Here is a 16,200-nt window from a genome sequence, read left to right as displayed (position 1 = left end):
AGGGAGCGGTAGCGGCCGCCGGGCAGCGCGGGGCCGGGCAGCGCCGGGGCGGCCCGCGGCCGCACGAGGGGAGCAGCCCCGCCGCTCGCGATTGGGGGACTCTGTTTTCCCTCTTCTCCAATGGGCAGCCGTGATCGGGCTCGCCCAATCTGCTACCTCTGCCGCGCTCCACTTCGGGTTGTTTTTGTTTGGGCTCGAGCCTCGATTCAGGGCTCCTCCGGGGCGCGTCCCCCACCCCTCCCCGTTCCTCTGCCGACGGCGGCGCCGGCCTCGGGCCCCCTCGGGCCCCGGCCGTCCTCGCAGAGTGTCGGTTGTCCTTCTGCAAACCCACAGGTGATGGGTATCGGCGTCGCTCCCACCTGCGAGGGGCGGGGAGGGGGGGGGGGACGTGTTTTCGAGGTGACAGCGGGACCCAGCTTGCGGGAATGGTGTGGAAGCACGTTGGACCCGGAGGAATATTCTCGCTCGCTCTCTCTTTGGGCTCCTCTGACCCCGCTCTGGAGCTGTCACTTCCGACCCGTCGAGGGGGGAGGCTAGGATTTGCTAGGGAGGTGGACACGTGTTCTTTGAAGGTGGTGTTTAGGAACTCGCCAGGTGACACGGAGTCCCGCGGCGAGGTCTTGTGTAGAGTAGCGGCAGATGAGTTGGTCGGTCGTGACTGTGATTCCTCGTCGGGACTTTTTTGGACTTGAGCTGCTTTCAGCTCGAGTACAGTTGAACGTGGGCTTCCAGGTCCGAAGACGGCTGCGCGGGATCATCAGTGGAAGCAGTTGCCAGCCGAGACTTTTCCCTGAAGTCTTTGCTATGGAGGACACGCCTGTAACTTTTGAAGATTCATAGTGAAAGCATAAATACTTTGAAAAGGGCCCAGAGTGGGGGGAACATCTTTGCGGGAAATAACCGCCGGCAACTCGTACGTGTTGGAAAACGTAGCTAAAGAGTTACTTGCTGTAGGTACACGTTTATCTTGTAGCGGAACGTTTAGCCACTTGCAGCGTAGGTGTGTCCCCGTCGCTGTCGGGACGCCGTGTATTCCAAGGGTAAAGTCCACAAACGCTTTAATCCCAGCATGTGGGGGAACTCAGGCCCATTTTCCAGTTTTTAATCTCTCAACATTCTACATTCTGCTCTCCCTTTCCGAGGTCCTAGCGCCACGAGCTTCCCATGCCTGGCATCTTTTGGTCACATCCTGCCCGGCCTTCCTAGCCCCCTCCCCCGGGCCCCCATCCTTCAGAAAGGCCCAGTGAGAGTGTTACCTGCTGGAGGGACCTGCTTACGTCCCTGGACGGTGCAGGGACCAGGGACGGCCGGCTCCGGACGCCGCACACTTCCTCTGAGCTCCCTGAGCAATTGTTACTTGGTATTGTATTTGGTTACTTGCCTGTCCCTTCAGCTTTCTTGTGAACTTGTGGGGTTATTATTTATTTCCTCTGCCTGCGGGAGGCATTTGGTGAAAGTGAATTTATTAGTCTCCAAGTTACTGAGGTTGGTAGCTTGTATTTAGGTTTTGAAAGATGTCAGTTCTGATGTTGCTTGAAAACATTGTCGTTAACAAAGCAACTTAGTTTGAGAGCGAAAGGAGTATTGTGGATACTTAGTCTTCAAGAGAAGATGAGTGGAGGACTCAATTTTGTACCCCTGAACTTCGAAACCAGATTCTTTCAAAAGCCATTCATTTCTAAGTTCTCTCTTGCCGGTATGTTCACCTGTCTTCTGAGACCCACTGAACTGCTTTGCGTACTTGAACCAGATACCAGTGGGTATCCTGGGGGGAGGTGGAGGAGGGTTGGGGGGGTAGGGCAGAGCATAATGTGAAGAAGTGGTCACAGGTTGTTTGCGTGTCCAAGCAGAGTGTTTTGTGGGTGGGGGATGCTGGTGTGTCATTTTCCCCTTGGGTCATACAAATCTGGGGTTGAATCTGATTTTTCTCTACATAAGATAATGTGAGAATGTGGCCCATTTGTGTTGCAAAGACCTGTGTAGCCTGTGAACAGCTCCCCTGTCCACAGGAGTGGCCTTCCTGTGGCTTATGAGCAAATTCTTTTGGATAAACCATGTGGATTACGTTATTTTACATTCTTGCCTACCATACATGACCTTTATTTCCTCTCCGCTCACCAAAATCCTTCTCCATGGAGCAAAATTTACAGGACCGTGTTCTGTGTTAGCCCTAGGACACGGTAATTTTTGAGTTTTCCATGCAGCGGACCATGTGTCTTTGCTCCACTCTAGCACAGTGTTGGTCACATAGATGCACTGGTCACATAGATACACATAGATAAACAGGGAGAGAGCTTGGGGTAGTTTTATCTCAGGTACAGCTATATGCAATAGAAAGACATTTTCTTTATAGGATGTAACTTAATTTTTCAGTCTGATTCTTAGTTTTTATTTTGGGGGGAAAAAGCTTATTTTACTGGCCTGTCTTGATGTAGGAAATGGTTTTAATTGCTGTAAGAAGCACAAGCCCACATTATTACAAGATAAAATTAAAACTAGTTAATGCACTTTAAATTGCAATCATTAGGGTGTTCTAAGCATTAGAACACAGTGATTTGAAGAGTAATTTCTTGGGTAGACTGCCAACTTTGAACTCATAAAACAACTTTATATTTGGAGCTCTTAAGTTTGAAATGGGACTTAAGCCTTGAAGTTTTAATTAACGCCTGAGTTCCATTGAACGAGCTGTACAAGGAAGGGGTCCCAGCAAACAGCAGGGAGTGAGTACCCTAGGGCATCGTCTAAAGGGTTTTCCTTAAAAAAGATTTTTTTTTTTTTTTTTTAATTTAAGTGGAGGCGCCTGGGTGGCTCAATCAGTTAAGCATCTGACTTCGGCTCAGGTCATGATCTCACGTTTTGTGGGTTCAAGCCCCGCATTGGGCTCTGTGCCGATGGCTCAGAGCCTGGAGCCTGCTTCAGATTCTGTGTCTCCCTCTCTCTCAGCCCCTCTTCCATTCGTACCCTGTCTCTCTCTCTCTCTCTCAAAAATAAATAAAACGACAACAAAAAAGACTTTTAAATTTACATAAGTGATCTCTACACCCAATGTGGACCTTAAACTTATGGCCCCCAGATCAAGAGTGGGAAGCTCTACTGACTGAGCAGCCAGGTGCCTCTGTCTAAAGGATTTAAAAAAATTTTTTTTTAACGTTTTATTTATTTTTGAGAGAGAAAGTGTGCGTGTGGCGCTGGGGAGGGGCAGACACACACACACACACACACACACCCGAAGTAGGCTGCAGGTTCTGAGCTGGGGAGGGGCGCGCGCACACACACACACACACACCCACCCACCCACCCACCCACCCCGAAGTAGGCTCCAGGTTCCAAGCTATCAGCACAGAGCCTGAGAGCCTGACATGGGTCTCAAACCCATGAACAGTGAGATCATGACTTTAGCCAAAGTCGGATGCTTAACCAACTGAGCCGCCCAGGTGCCCGGGATTTTTGTTTTTATGTGTATCTGTTTTCGGAGTGAGTGGGTGTGCATGTGTGTGAGAGTGGGGGAGGGGCAGAGAGGGCGAGAAAGAGAGTTCCAAGCAGGCTCTGCGCTGTTAGTGGAGAGCCTGACACGGGGCTCGGTCCCACAAACCATGAGGTCACTACCTGAGCCTAAATCAAGAGTTGAACGCTTAACCAACTGAGCCACCCAGGTGCCCCTAAAGGGTTTTTAATGAGGGAGAGTTTAACACACTTTCTTTAAAATCTTCCTACCAACTCTACATCGTCCCCTCCCCCCCACCCCAGATTCTACAGATCTGTTTTTACCTTAGTTATTATTGCAATCCCTTTTCTTCCCCCTAATTTGGTATTTCCTAGAATATAGAAGTCTTGGCTGAGAGGAAAGGTCATTCCTGACCAATATCTAACCCTATATTTCTTAACATGATCTGAGTTTCTCTTTTCCGAGTCAAATGGAAGAAAGTACTTATCACTTACAAATCTGTTTTGATCAACAGACATATTCCCAAATTTTCATAACATATACCTTTATTTAACTGCATGACAGGATTTTAGTAAAACCTTGGATTGCAAGTAACTTGTTCTGGAAGTGTTCTGCAAGACGAGCAAACATTTTGAATAAATTTCAACTTGATAAATGAGCAGTGTCTTGCAGTACGAGTAGTATGTGATGCCAAATGTCACATGATCCCAACTGAGCCAATGGTTCTTGAAATTCGCTTTGATACACAAGTGCTTTGGACTACAAGCGTGTTTCCTGAACGAATTATGCTTGCAAACGAAGGTTTTACTGTATTTTAATTTTTTTTAAGTTTATTTCGAGAGAGACTGCATGTGCATACATGAGTGGGGGAGGGGCAGAGAGACAGACAGACAGACAAAGAGAATCCCAAGCAGGCTCTGTGCTGACAGCACAGAGCCCAGTGGAGGCTCGACTCACAAACTGTGAGATCATGACATGAGCCAAAACCAAGAGTCAGACATTTAACTGACTGAGCCACCCAGGTGCCCTGATTTTTACTGTTTTAAAGGAATGCCATGGGGAGAATCTATCCATACAGAAAAGACTCATAACCTTATTTTTGTAAAGCTGCATTAATGTCTAGCGTTAGCTTAAAACAACTTTTGAGGGGCGCCTGGGTGGCGCAGTCGGTTGAGTGTCCGACTTCAGCCAGGTCACGATCTCGCAGTCCGTGAGTTCGAGCCCCGCGTCAGGCTCTGGGCTGATGGCTCGGAGCCTGGAGCCTGTTTCCGATTCTGTGTCTCCCTCTCTCTCTGCCCCTCACCCGTTCATGCTCTGTCTCTCTCTGTCCCAAAAATAAATAAAAACGTTGAAAAAAAACAAAAAACGCAACTTTTGACACCCATATTGCTTGGAGGCAGTGAGTTACAGTGGATATATTATTTTTATATAGTTGGTGATGGAACCAGGAACCATTTGCATTCTAAAACATTCTCACAAGAGGAAGAAAAAAAGTCACTAATTTCTGTAGTCATTGATGCTCTCAATTATGTTTTGCTCTAAATTATGGTTTGCTTCACAGTTTTGCATCCGTCATGCTAAAGGGTTCCTAGAACCAGTTTGGCCACTTACTGCCTCTGGCTCCCGCCGGTGCCAGCCAGATTTTGGGCTGTCGGATGTGTGTGAGAGACAGACTCAGACACTACACAGTCTTCTAGCGTTGTGTGCAATTATGACTACATTACATATAATTCTGGAGCTGGATGAAGGACCATTGGAGTAAGAACCAGTACCTATGTTTCAGCCTGCTCTGTCATTACTTATATAAGACATTGGGCCAAGCCTCAGCTTTGTCAACTGAACTTTAATCTCGAGATCCCTTACAATTCTAAATTACATTTTATCTTTTACATTTAATTGCTATCCTATTTTCTTAACTTCTAAGAGCTATTTTAATATTTTGACATCTCCCAAGCACCTGGGTGGCTTAGTCGGTTGAGTGTCCGACTCTTGACCTCAGCTCGGGTCTTGATCTCAGGGTGGGAACCCATGCTGGGCATGAAGTCTACTTAAAAAAAATTTTTTTTCTTATATCTCTAATTGGTAAGACATAGTTCATCTATATATCCTATGTAGTTTTTCCTTTTTTTTTTTTGAAATGTTATTGAATTGATCTGTAGCTTACAGTCAGTTGGGTTTTAGAATTGAGAGACTAGAGCTTATCAGTGGCTCCAAAAGCTTGATGGCTTCTACTTCTGCACGGCTCCTATTTGTAAGTCGCATCTCTACAAGATGTCTTTGTTTTCTGTTACAATAGTACACAGAAGAAAAAGCAAACAGACGTAGGGGAGCATTCCCTAGTGATAAGCCTCTTTATTTATGGGTGATGCACATGTGGCTCAAGTATTGGAGTAAACCCCAGACGTCAGTTCAAACACTAGGGTTTTAGAGCCAGCCTTACCATCAAATAGCAATTTGACTTCAGGAAAGCAACTTTGTCTCTGAGCTTCAGCCATCTCATTTGTAGTGTCAGTATCCGTCTCACCTGCCTCAAAGGATTGCCATGCCGGTGAACCCTGTCATGTGTTAGGGTGAAACAGGCACCTGTGTTTTAACTTGAGCATCTTTATCAGAACTCCTGCCCAGCAGAATTTCCTTGATGGCATTGGGATTGCCTCGCAGGCAGAAGGCCCCTTCAGGGAAGGGTCATCCCTTTTTCCGCTACCGCACCTTTCTGCCCTCTTCTTCAGATACCCAATTTTCACGGGCTTCCCTTTGGATTTGCATGGTCTCCCACCCTGTTAACCATGCCCGATGTTCCTAAAAGCTGAAGCTCACATGCGCCCTCTAGCGTTCCACGGACACAACCAGTATTCCAGCACCACGAACAGTGCCCGCCTGATGGCTCCCAGTAGGTTCTTGATAAATGGTGGATTCTACCTCTGCAGAATGATTCATTTTGTCTGTCTGATTTGTAGAACAAGGGTGCAGTAACTGAGACAGCGTAATGATCTCTGAGGAGTATTTTTATTTTCAAGGAAATGCTTATGATATTGCATGACGTGGAGCGATACGTATTTTTAGCAAGAAAACCAACCTACTCTTAGGAAGATGAAGTTCTCCCCACTGAGGAGTAAAGGGGGGCCTGATCCTTCAGCTAGTGAACCAGTGGAGTCTGGGGCTAGAGAGGCCATATGGAGACCTCTCTGCCCTTCAAAAGAGAAAAACAAACCTCACTCAGGGTCCAAGAGGATTTAGACAAAGCCAGTTGCCTCAGAAAATATTTGGTGCTTACATGTAAATAGGTACCAGGAGTGTTTTTGACACCCCCCCCCCAAAAGGGGGTTTTTTTTCTATATATGTACTCTTTATTTTCCCTGATTATCCAATGTCAAGTCTGTTCCCACATTATTTTCTTTCCCAACATCCTATTTGTTCCCTTTAAGGCTCTTCCTGGAATTTGTGGTTTCATACTTACTGGGTTGTTTCTCTTTCCACACTGTCCTCTGAGCTCCATGAAATTAGGAACCGTGCCTCTTTTGTTCTAGGTTCTTACTCTTCAAATACGGGGCCGAGTATGTTTAAGATTTTGTCTGCATCAGGATTGTACCGCTTCCTTCATAGTGTCGAGAGTGTACGGGCTCGTAACCCAGCCTTGGCTTAACTTGTTTCTGATTCTCTAGGGCCTGCTCTCACTTGTAAAATGGGGATGATAGCAGGGGTGTTGTGTATGTCATTGTGCATGTTTGATACTTTAACTGTATGGAGAGTGCACGTTGCAGAACATAATGTTTTTATTCAGTGTTGACAAGCACGTGGAAAGGGGCTGTGGCGGGCGTAAGTGACATGGGCATACAGGTGCCAGCACAGTTCTCCGATGCCGGTAAGAGCAATCTTGTGAAAGTGGTGCCTGGAAAAGGGGGCTGAGAGGGCTCTCTGTCGTGGTGGGGACTGCCAGGCCACCCCTGCCGCGTTCTTTTCTTCGCTCATGTCTTGAGCAGACGTTTACTTAGCTGTGTGTTGGACGATGGGCCAGGCCCCTAACTGCACTTATCCCCAAACTAAGTGGGTGCTGCTTTGCAAGACCCCCGTTTCTCTCCCAGTTTGTGCCTCTTGCCCCTTGTATTTCTTCTCTCTTCCCTCTTCCTTTCCTTCCATTTAACTGCCCATGATAAAACTCAAGTTTTTTTTTCCTTTGGCTTCATGTATTGGTAGCATATTATCTTGTCAGAAGTGAATTACTTTGGGCAGGGAATTTATCTCCTGAGCCTGTTTCTTTCAGTCCAAGGCAAAAAGCTCTGAAGTTCTGTGATTCTTTGAATTGAGAGAATGTTGAAATGCTTGGGAACCTGTAAAGTCCTTTTGTTAACGTTACCGTCTTAACAGCCCCCACTTTTCTCCTGAATTATGATGTCTTATGAGCACTTCACTTGGCTTGTGACCCCCTTCTCAAATTTAGCACATTTAAGCTTTCTCATCTTTCCTACAAACCTGTTCCGTCTTTAGTCCCTAATTCAGTTAATGGCAGTCTTGCAGTCTCCCCAGCTAGAGACTTGTGACCTGTCTTAAATTCCTTTCTGGTCCTCACCACCTGTGTCTGATTTGTCACCAAGTCTTGCCAACCTTCCATGTGAAACACCAGAGCTTTTTCTCCACTGTCCACTGGTCTCGTTGATTTAATTTCCTCTCTGCCTCCAGTCACGTGCATTTTACCACTAGGATACTTTACGGAGTACAGTTGAACAAATTCTGCAACCTTTCCTCTGTATAACCCCCCCCCCAAAAAAAAAGAAGTTCCTATTTCACAGGATGTGAGAATTAAATGGTAATGAGTGAAGGGAGTATTATTTATTTTTTTTTTAAGTGGAGTTACAGTGGGGTGCCTGGCTGGCTGAGTCGGAGGAGCACTTGACTTCTTCATTTCGGGGTTGTGAGTTCAAGCCCCACGCTGGGGTAGAGATTACTCAAAATCTTGAAAAAGAAAGTGGAGTTGCAGTAAGGAAAAAATGTTTCACCAGAAACACATCAAGTGGGATTCCACTGTAACAAAATCTGTAGTCCCTCTGGTTGTTGAGTGTGAAGGTGTAGTTTGGTATGATTTGTAATCATACATTGTTGCCAGAGTCACATTCCTTCTCTTGGGGAGCAGTAGGACAAGCAAGGCTGGTCTCTGTTCTGTAGCATAAATCTGGTATTTTTTTATTCTCTTGAAAATTTGTATTTCTTTTAGTGGGTATGGTGATACGATATTTTTCTTGAGAGAGTCATAACTCTAAGATAAGGAATGGAGGGCAAATTTCTGCTTGATTTTTTTTTTTTTTTTTTAAGTTTATTTAGTTGAGAGAGAGAATACCAAGCAGGCCCAGTGCTGTTAGCACGGAGCCCAGCGCGGGGCTCAAACTCCCAAACCGTGAGATCATGACCTTGGCCGAAACCAAGAGTCAGATGTTTAACCGACTGAGCCACCCAGGTGCCCCATTTGCTTGATTGTTTTAAGTTTTGTGAACAATGCAGCAACCTGTCTGACCCTCTGTTTCCGTGTTTGTTGCCTGAAAAGAGGGGACAGTTGGAGATCTTTATTTTATTAGCAATTTCTGCTTGTTAAATCCTGTGCCAAACCAGGGAGGTAGGCCCTATTTTCATTGTACTCATGAGGCATTTGTGAGGTTGAATGACCTGTCCATGGCTGTACTGCTGGAGGGTAATGAATGGGGCCGGAGCGGAACCTAGGTGCATTGACCCCCATCCATCGAGAGCCACATTCTGAACCCTCTGTGCTCTGCCCCTTGCAGACTTAGCCTTGGCCTTTAAGACCTGGCCCAAGAGTCACCTTTTGGAAGTTTTTCGTCACCCTTGTCTTGGCCCTGTGAGAATGGATTGATTGTTCTTTGTTCTACTTACCTCCTATCTTCTGAGGAATTATTGGCTGTACTTACAGACTTTTGACACTAGGTGGCATCTGTTTATAGAAAAGTAAAATGCTGTTTGGGTCCCAGGGAAGAGTAACAAAGGAAGCATCCTTGATTTTATTTATAGGCTCTACTAGGTAAGCAAATGGGTCAGATGTGGAGAGATGGGGAGGCAGGTTGTTTTGTTTTGTTTCTGTGGAATTTCTCCCGACAACCGCATCAGCTAACACCTTTATTTTGGAAATGCTACTGAGACAATTGGAGACACGAATCCTTTGTTGTGATACATATCGGATGTGGATAAATAAAGACTGATGAATCAGTACATTTCATACTACAGCCATTAGAGACGGGTTGATTACACACTCAGTCGCAGATCAGTGGCCGAATAAGTGGGTTTGAGTGTTGTGATGTCTGCTCGTGGACTTACCAGGAGTGCATGTTTTGCTGTTTCAGATGTTCTGCTAAATGAATAATCTCCTCTCTGGGTTTTAACTCTCGTTTTTATTGTAAAATGTTTACATGAATATAAACAAATGTGCAATCGTAACACTTCTACGGAAGGTCTTGGTTATCTGGGGTTAAAGCACAGTGCCTCAGCAAAATGTGTGATTGAGATGCTAGCTTTATCTTCAAAATCTGTATCTCTCTCTCTGTAGCCATGATTTATAATGGCAGTTGAAGGGGGAAATAACCGTTTTTATTTTTTTATTTAAAAACATTTTTTTTAACGTTTATTTATTTTTGAGAGAGAGACAGAGTATGAATGGGGGAGGGTCAGAGAGAGAGGGAGACACAGAACATGAAACAGGCTCCAGGTTCTGAGCTGTCAGCACAGAGCCCGACGCGGGGCTCAAACCCACGAACCGCGAGATCATGACCTGAGCCGAAGTTGGACGCCTAACCGACTGAGTCACCCAGGTGCCCCATAATAACCGTTTTTAAAAGTATACTTAAAACAACTTTTTAAAGGTGTTTATAAGTTTTTCCTGTGATACGTTGCAATTTTATGTGTTTTGGGGGTCTGGTAACTGTAAAGCATTTTTCCTTTGGTTTACTTTGTCATGGTCTCTGTATTAGTTTCTTGTGGCTGCTGTAACAAACTGCCACAAATCTGGTGTGTTAAGACAGCAGCAGTGTATTCTCCGCTGGGGAGGCCAGAAGTTCGCCCGCTGTTTCACAGGGCCAAAATCAAGGCGTGGTATGGCTCCCCCTGGAGGCTGTGGGACAGAAGTCTGTTCCTTGCCTCCCCTAGCTTGTACGTCCTTGCTTCTCCTGTCAAATCTCCCTCTGCTGCCCTCTTGTAGGGTCGCTTGTGATAGCATTGAGAGCCCACTCAGATAACCTGTTTCGTTTCAGAACCCATAACTTAACCGCCTCTCCAAAGAACCTTTGCTTTATAAACATTCACAGGCTCCAGATTAGGACCCGATATCTTTGGGGACCGTTCTCCAGGCTGCTATAGTCTCCTTTGTAGCAGTTAGCGCTACCATTTCAGCATGATTCATGATCCTGTGTCTGGCCATCATTTTATCCTGAAAGGGGGTGGGTGGAGCATTACGATGCATTGTGGGAAATTGCTCCCAGTCTGGTGCCATCTCTTGCCGCATCAGAAGGGCCTTTACCACCTGGGGCTGCCTGGGGATGCTGTTAAGTTGGCTGAAGCAAAACGCTTGATCGCTTTGGCTCTACAAAACCTGGGGAAAAAGAAGAAATGATACTTACTCGTCTGACTTCGCAAATGACACTTCTTTCTGACAGTATTTATAAGAGCAAGTTGTAAGGTTACAAGTCTGATCATAAATTCACGATAGTGTTCTCGAGTGCTTAACTGTCTTGTCAAAATGTATTATAGGCTTAGCGTGTTGTAGCGTGGGCTATTGATCACACGTGATTCTGATAGCTTTGCGGGGGCTTCTTCTATTGGCCTGATAGTATGGATTATTATTTTAGGATTCTGTGGGACCTTGGATGTCTATTGATTACAGATGGATTTGGCATAATTTGATAAAGACAGATTTGCAATTCTTTGTTATATCATGGTGGAGTCCTTTTGTAACTTTAGATTCAAAAGAAAGTACTAACCACCAGTTGGCCTGTATGTAGCAGTCAGGTTTGGGCCTAAAAAGGGAGATGTGCTAGGAACGGACCTGTGGCTTGTTGAGCCTTGTGCTAGGTGCCAGTGACCCCAGAGTGCACCTTAGCTAGCATCCGCTGCAGTGGGAAAGCCAGGTGTCGTCAAGCAATTACACGAAGAAGCGAGGACAGTTGAAAGAGAAAGCTTCTAAGAAGGCAGCCTGTGGGACGGAGGACTGGGGGGTGGGGGGACTGATGGGCAGCCTGACCGCATCCCAGGTACAGAGCCCGTGGACACGCCTAGCACGCTAGCGGGATGAGGCCCCGGGCTGTGTCTGGAGGTCCGGCTGGAGCGCGGGGAGAGGGGCAGGGCCGCACCGTGCAGGACCTTTTGGGGATCAGCAAGGCAAGTTGTGTTACTGGTAGTTCTTAACAATTTCCAGATACTGCTTGTGTTTCTGCTATTGCACGGAGGTTGGACATGTGAGGCCCCAGAAGGGAAATTGGATTTTTACTTCACTGGTGGGTTGCACTGACCCTAGCGTGTGCAGTCACTGCTGGCCCCGGGGGTGGGGGTGGGGGGGACACTTTTGTTCTTCGGGGGGGGGGGCTGTTTTCTCTCTGGACAGTGCTTTCTTTCGTTTTTATGCTTTTGTGTTTGTCTTCCTTGTGCTTATTTTAACAACAAAGCTCCAGGGAGGCTGCGACTGTGGTACCGGAATATCACGGTCTCTAAGCAGAGGCGTCAGAAACTTGTGGAAGTATTTCAGTGACGTGTTAGACTTCCCTGATGTTTGAATTGCTATAATTAAGATTTTAGGAATTGGCTTTGACGACATACATAAAAATGATGCAGAAGGATTTTTGTGATGTCTTATTTTCCTTTTAACATCTCTGTGTTCAAATTTTTATTATAAAAGTAATACATGCTCATTTTGAGAAGTTGAACCTTGTGAAAGATATACCGCGTAACAAAAAAATTGCTTGTGATCTCATTCTCTGGAGATAATTCTGTTAGCTATTTGGTGTTTCGGATTGTTTTCTTAGGATATTGTAGCTGAACCACTTGAAAATTGTTTGCTCTGTTTTTTCTCAGTAAAGTTTTCGAAAAGTCCTCCGGCAGGCTTTTATTTATTTATTTTTTAATCCTGCTTTTTAAAAAATGTGTGCAGGGGCGCTTGGGTGGCTCAGTTGATTAAGCGTCAGACTCTTGATTTCAGCTTGGGTCATGATCTCACAATTGTGGGATTGAGCCCCACATCAGACTCCACAGTGAGCATGGAGCCTGCTTAAGATTAAGATTCTCTCTCCCTCTCTCTTCTGCCCCTCCCCCCTGCTAGCACTCTCTCTCTTTCAAAATAAATAATAAAGATAAACCTTAAAAACATGTGCTACCTTCTCAACCACATGGGACTTGTTTCTTTGCCGTTGGATAATTTCTCTAAGATAAACTGTCGGAGACAAGTTCAACATGTAGTCTGGTTAGAGAATTTAAAAAAAAAATTTTTTTTTAAACGTTTATTTATTTTTGAGACAGAGAGAGACAGAGCATGAACGGGGGAGGGTCAGAGAGAGAGGGAGACACAGAATCCGAAACGGGCTCCAGGCTCTGAGCAGTCAGCACAGAGCCCAACGGGGGCTCGAACTCACGGACCGTTAGATCGTGACCTGAGCCGAAGTCGGACGCTTAACTGACTGAGCCACCCAGGTGCCCCTCTTTTTTTTTTTTTAATGTTTGTTTATTTTCACAGAGACAGAGAGAGAGAGAGAGAGAGAGAGAGACGGACCATGAATGAGTGTGGGAGGGGCAGAGAGAGAGGGAGACAGAGGATCCCAAGCAGGCTCCATGCTGCCAGCACAGAGCCCGACTTGGGGACTGATCTCACGAACTGAGATCATGACCTGAGCCCAAATCAAGAGTCAGATGCTCAACCGACTGAGTCACCCAGGCTCACCTGGTTAGAAAATTCCTGATGGTGTCACAGGAATTATATTAAAATTCTTGATTTATTCAGAGTCATTGTTTTCATTTTACTGACAGTTTTTAAAATTCTGGTTTGTGTTTAAGACATTCAAGTAGGAAAGGATTGGAACAGAGTTTTCAAATTGAGCATGAGCAGTTAAGTCAGAAGTCACTCAACAGCCCATAACCCCTTGTGTGCCCATAAAGGGACAGTGGAAGGAGAGAAGGACATTGACGTTTGTTGATGCTCTGTCACTGCTGGCACAGTGCAGGCACTTGATGTGAACCAAGCACATTTTCTGTGAAACAACTCTGCTTCGCTTTGAAAAATTTTTAAGTATTGGGTTTTTTGTTTGGTTGGGTTTTTTTTTTTCCAATTATAAATAGATTTGCTGTAAACATTTGGAGGGTAAATTTTTTATGTTCATCTCATTCCCCCAAAGATAGGGAATGCTGTTGATGATTTGAAATGTGTGGTGTGCCTCTTACCTTAGTGGTATTATCATAGGAAGTTTCCTCTTTTTTTTTCTTTATAAACTTCTTTGTAAATTCTTTTTTATGTTTATTTATTTTTGAGAGAGACGGAGACAACGTGAGTGGGGGCAGGGGGGTGGAGCAGAGAGAGAGAGGCTCCATGCTGTCAGCACAGAGCCCAATGCGGGGCTCGAACTCAGGAAACTGAGATCATGACCTGAGCTGAAACCAAGAGTCAGACACTTCACCAACTGACCACGCAGGCACTGTAAACATTTTTTGTTTTTGAGTAATCTCTACACACACCGTGGGCCTTGAACCACCACCCCGAGATCAAGTCATGTACTCCACCAGCTGAGCCAGCCAGGTGCCCCTAAAAAGTTTCCTCCTTAAATACAACTGTAAGTCTTTAAATATTGTCCTCTTGGAGTGCAGGTCTTTAAAAAAAAATTTTATTAACATTTATTTATTTTTGGGAGAGGGGATGGGGGGAGACAGAGCATGAACGGGGAAAGGGCAGAGAGAGGGAGGCACAGAATCGGAAGCAGGCTCCAGGCTCCGAGCTGACGGCATAGAGCCCAGTGCGGGGCTCGAACCCATGAACCGTGAGATCATGACCTGAGCCGAAGTCAGACTCTTAACAGACTGAGCCACCCAGGTGCCCCGTCGACCCTTTTTTGTAAATCCAGGGTTGATGGTAGAATCTGAAGAGTCTGAGTTCCTTCCCCACCTGTTGGTCCAGTGAAGCCACGTGAAGCGAATCTTCCTTTCCGGTTGACTTCAGAGTGGGTGAACCTCTCAGGGACACATACTGGCTGTCCCCGAGTGCTGCCTCAACTGCCCTTCCTTAGAGCCTGCTTGCGCCGTTCTTGTTCTTGAGAGCACTCTGGAAAGTAGAGGGAGCCGAGCTTGTGCAGCCCCCTCAGGAATGCCCCATTACGCTCAGGTGCTCTTTGTTATTCCTTTAGAAAAGGAATCTTCTTTTTTTTCTTTATGTTTTTATTTATTTTTGAGACAGAGGGAGACAGCATCAGCAGGGGAGGGGCAGAGAGAGAGGGAGACACAGAATTGGAAGCAGGCTCCAGGCTCCGAGCTGTCGGCCCAGAGCCGGACGCGGGGCTCGAACTCACAGACCGCGAGATCGTGACCTGAGCCGAAGTGGACGCTCAACCGATTGAGCCACCCAGGCGCCGTGGGCATCTGTTTAAAAACTTGTTGTTAAAAAAGAGCCATATAAACTCTGAAGGCATGCTGATCTCAAATTAATCTTCCTTTCATCTCCCTCCCCTGAGTTTAATTTACATGTATTCTTTCGGTCACATGCAGCTTTCTCTCATTTGAAACAAATGACACAGGACTTAGGACTCTTTCTGTTCATTATTCCCTGTGTTCCCCTCTGCCATCTAACTCTTTCCCCACGAGCCCATGTTTCAACACTTCACGTCTGTTCTCAGATCGTCAGCGGCCCATCTTGTCCTTGAGTTTTGATGCCTGAAAGAGCTTTGCCCTGTGAGCGTCTGCGGCCCGTGCCCGAGTCGGTCACGCGCTTCCTGAAGCGCTGGTCCCTGTTTGCTCTTTGCTTTTCCTCCCTGACTAGTTGCTCCTTTCAGTTGCCGTTGCTGCTGGGTCCTGGTCTGAGGGCGGCTCCCTGTGTCCTTAGCCTTCTTTCACCTGCACTCACCCCCTGGGTGATTGCATCTTGTCCCGTTAGGGCACCGGCCAGCCTGGACCAGTACTCCAGGCCCTTCGGTCCAGCGGCCCGTCTGGCGTCTGTCTCTCCTGGGCATCTCGAACATGACCGAAACTCAACTCCTGCGCCCCGACCCCTGCCAAAACCTGAGCTGCCTGTAGTCCTTGCCACCTCTGTAAATTCTGTGCTTCAATTTGGAGGCCTGTTAGGGTCCCATCTTCCCCACGGTCCGCTTGCAGATCCTGTCTATCTGCGAACCTTCAGAAAAGATCCCAAAACCAGTGACTTCTTGCCACCCGTGCTGCCCCAGGCCACTGGTTCATTGCAGTAGCCTCTTAACTGGTGCTTTCTCTCGTGTTCCCCACTTACTACTGGCTTCATTAGATCTGCTTTTTAAAAAGCATTTATCTGTGAGCTTTCCTCCACATAGCAAGCGGCTAGTGTGGGCCTTTAAAATTGTAACTTAGACCACGTCAGTCCTGCTTTCCATCTCCCTGAGAGTCCACGCCCAGGTGTCAGCAGTGGCTTTGACACCCTCCGTTACATGTTCTGGCACCCCTTCCGGTCTCCCTGCTGCCGCCTCCCTGCTTACCCCGCCGCAGCCACACTGGACTCTGTGCCAGTCCCTGCCTCCCTTTCCCACCCCTGCGTCACCTGAAACACT

The 16,200-nt window shown here is 46.5% G+C and overlaps 1 protein-coding gene across 3 annotated transcripts in view; it reads left to right on the top strand.

The window, feature by feature from the left end:
* KMT5B (lysine methyltransferase 5B) overlaps positions 1-16,200 on the top strand; it is a 57,921-nt gene that overhangs the window by 511 nt on the left and 41,210 nt on the right. The window lies entirely within an intron of this gene.

The sequence above is a fragment of the Herpailurus yagouaroundi genome, unplaced genomic scaffold (genome assembly GCF_014898765.1).
Source record: "Herpailurus yagouaroundi ecotype Mexico unplaced genomic scaffold, PumYag 569, whole genome shotgun sequence".
NCBI lineage: Eukaryota > Metazoa > Chordata > Mammalia > Carnivora > Felidae > Herpailurus > Herpailurus yagouaroundi.
Note: the sequence above shows the minus strand (reverse complement) of the source record. Positions and strands in the feature narration are given on the sequence as shown.